This window comes from Bombus terrestris, unplaced genomic scaffold (assembly GCF_910591885.1).
Source record: "Bombus terrestris unplaced genomic scaffold, iyBomTerr1.2, whole genome shotgun sequence".
Lineage (NCBI taxonomy): Eukaryota > Metazoa > Arthropoda > Insecta > Hymenoptera > Apidae > Bombus > Bombus terrestris.
The window spans coordinates 6,536,165-6,539,652 of record NW_025963552.1 but is presented as its reverse complement, the minus strand read 5'-3'; the positions used below and the strand labels follow the sequence as shown (position 1 = coordinate 6,539,652).

General features: G+C 47.8%; 1 non-coding gene across 1 annotated transcript; it reads right to left on the bottom strand.

Moving 5' to 3' along the window:
* Positions 1 to 344: 344 nt before the first annotated feature.
* LOC125387022 lies at positions 345 to 451 on the bottom strand. The gene has a single exon (XR_007227624.1). It is a non-coding gene; the product is annotated as a U6 spliceosomal RNA (small nuclear RNA).
* Positions 452 to 3,488: the final 3,037 nt, after the last annotated feature.

Sequence of the window (3,488 nt, the reverse complement as noted above, 5' to 3'; positions counted from 1 at the left end):
TACTGTACGTGTTTCTCCTATCTGTTGTGCCTTCCATGGTGAATGAAGTTGTTTCTCGCCGGGTCGTCATCGGGAATCTGTCCTGGTGCCACTCACTCTTTCGCACCCTGTCCCGGAGAGTCCGGAGCAGGGTGACAGGGAGCCCCACGAGAAGGTGAGGTGAGTGGTCTTGACAGGCATGGGCCCACCAACTTCTCCGAAGTTCCTCGCACCGGATCAGCGACCTGACGGGTACCAGAGGCACCGACCGGCCGCCACCCGACTATAGGGGAACATCAGATCCATCGGGGTTTCCCGGGGGGTGGTCCTACGCCCCGAGAACCCATGCCCGCCTCATGCTCCCCAAAAATGTGGAACGCTTCACGATTTTGCGTGTCATCCTTGCGCAGGGGCCATGCTAATCTTCTCTGTATCGTTCCAATTTTAGTATATGTACTGCCGAAGCAAGTACAACCTAACCCCAACCTAACCCCAACCTAACCCCAACCTAACCCCAACCTAACCCCAACCTAACCCCAACCTAACCCCAACCTAACCCCAACCTAACCCCAACCTAACCCCAACCTTTTTTTTTTTTTTTTTTTTTTTATACGTGGGGAAATCCTCATGGACACCCGGGCGCCACCAGACGCGTCCGGGTAGTGTCGGACTCTTACCGACTAAAACCCCACGATGACCATCCTGGCGTCTTGTGGACTTAGGGTAGGTTCTCTCGCGAATTCGACCACCGCTTGTAGTCCGACGCCGCTGGTGTTGTCCTCCGAGATGTTGTTCCGGAGCCAGAGGCAGGTCATCCACCTCTGGCCACGTCGCCGTTGCCTACTTTCAGCCTCCGGGTCCCCCAGTTGGCGTCCGAGCTTCGTCCATCTGCAGGTTTCATCGGGGGGAGGGGGGAGAACTCGCCGTTCGGGGGCACCAATCCCTACTAGGCGCTCTTGCCCCCACCCAGCCGGAAACTCTCGTCGGCGTACCACGATGTCGCCCACAGGTGGAACGGTTGTCCCCCAAACCGACTTCCCCACCCGAACATCCTCCTGGTGGCCCGTACTGCTTCCTCCTGGTTTGGGGTGCCCTCTAGTCTCTCCTGGTCCTTGGTGGAATCCGAAAAAACCGGATTTGGTCACCGCAATCCAAAGCGCCAACGTCATCACGGAGCGGTCACCCATCCCAGACCGCCCCGCAACCTGGGGTGCTTAACTTTCGTGATCTAACGGGAACGAGTGTTTCACCCCAGCCAACGGACGTTGACATGCTCCCCAACCTAACCCCAACCTAACCCCAACCTAACCCCAACCTAACCCCAACCTAACCCCAACAACCGTTTGAGAGAAAGTTGCTAGCGCGGAGCGTCGTACTTCAGGAAAAGCAGATTTCCTGTGTTTCCCCGTAGCGGATGCTATATGTAGGGACTGTTGAGGCAAAGATTATTTGTCCCTTTAGAGAACCTTGGCTACGCAAATCCTAAGATTTATAGCAGGTCCGGGTCCTAACTGAAAATATATTCGGTGAACGTGTATCGACATCTGGCCGTCGTCTTCTTCGAAGGGTAGAGTCTTTCTGTAGCGAGTCACGGGACGGAAACCGTTGGGAAGTTCGCTGCCGAGTGCCGCTACCTATGTTATGAATGTCGTATCCTAAATGGTGTCTGGAGCGAGGACAAGTAAGGATGTTTTTGTAGAGGTGCGTTATGTTGTCCGTGATAATAGTAGTTGTCGTCTCACGGTGTCTCACGTTGCAATCCTGTCCAGATCATCCAAAATTCTGTTCGCGGCATTTGGAGATACAAACCGGACTGCTGCGTAGTTCTTAGCTTGGTATCGTTTTCCAAAGATTAATCCACGGATTAATTTTTTGGAAAACGATGCCAATTACCAGGTCTCACCACGCGGAGGTGACTACGCAAGAGAGCCGCCCATGGGTTATTTATCCTTATACATCCATCTCGACATTCAACCCATTGGCAGAATGTCGAGGTACGACTCTACTTGACCATGGGCCCGCGTAAAGAGATATGGGAGTATACCACGCGACAGTGTGAAAGAATTAAGCGACCGCGAAGCGAAAAATAACGAGGACAATTTTTTCTGTGTAGTAAGCAAGAGGATGAAGAGAAAAGAGATTTTTATTTTTCGTTCCAAGATGGATCATTGTACCGAATAGAATCACGATGCACTTTACATCTGTATTTACCTTCTGAATAATTAAGGCCAAAGCGTCCGTACCCCGCGGTTGCCCACGACGTCCCACCCATCGGGAGGTATTAGTCCGGTCTAGATCATCGAGACAGTTTTGGATGATCTAAACTCGATTGTGTTGAAACAGTTTTTACCATGATATCGTTGTTCGAATGTTATAAATTAGTGGTTTAAATATTATAAATTAATGCTTTAATTGCTATTAAGTAATAGCTCAAAAGTTGTTCATTAATGGTTTGATTGTTACAAATTAATGAAATAATTGTTATTAAGTAATGGCTTAAATACTACAAATGAATGCTACAATTGTTTTTAAATAATGGTTAAAATGTCGTTAATTAATAGTTTGATTGCAATAAATTAATTGTTTAATTGCTATTAATTAATAGGGCAGATGTTGTAAATTAATGATTTAAATGTTACAATAAATTTTTAAATGTTGTTACTTAAAGGTCCAATTATTGTAAATTAAAATCTTATAAGTTACAAATTAATAGCTTGTCGGATTAGAGTCAGGATTAAGGAGATGGGCGTTTGATGGATTTTCATTAGAATTAGCCATTGTTGTGATACAACGGAGAGTTTATTAGCACAGGCTTATTAACAAGATTAAGCACTCGTAGCACTAGTGATAATGACCTTAGGTTCGAAACGAATCCGCGGTCACGGGATGGTAAACGTATGTTCTCGCACAGTTCAAGTCTAACTCTCTCTGTTAACTAGATGTATGGTATTCACTGGTTGTAAGGCGGCACTGTCCTTCGTCGATGAGGTCGTACCAAAGAATGCCTCTCCGTCTCGACGATGTCGTCGAGGAAAACTATATTGGGTGGGTCTAAGGATATGAGATCCTCGGATTCGTCAAAGAAAGCTTTCGTTCCAAAGGAGAGGGAAATTAGCGCTATTGCTAATTGGTCGATCTCCATATCGGCATTTTGAAAGAGATGCTGGCCGCCCTTGAGGGGAGGTTGTTGACGGGGGGCAACGCTCGTGGAGGATAGGTTTCTCCTATCTTCCCGTAGTTGCAACAAAGTCTATTTGACGGACTTCGCTTGACTGAATCTTAAGATCTATAGCGGGTCCTCACGTTAGCTAAACATACGCCGCAAAGGCATGCCGACACCCGGCGATCATCTTACTCGGAGGACGAAATCTGCGTGTGGCGGGCCGCGGGATAGAAACTATTGAAGTATTTACTGCCACGTGTCGCTACGACTATTTCTTTTAAGGAGAGGAATAGAGTTACTCTGTGCCTTTGTTAGATAAAACGTTCATCCCTTTGACCGCGGCTAC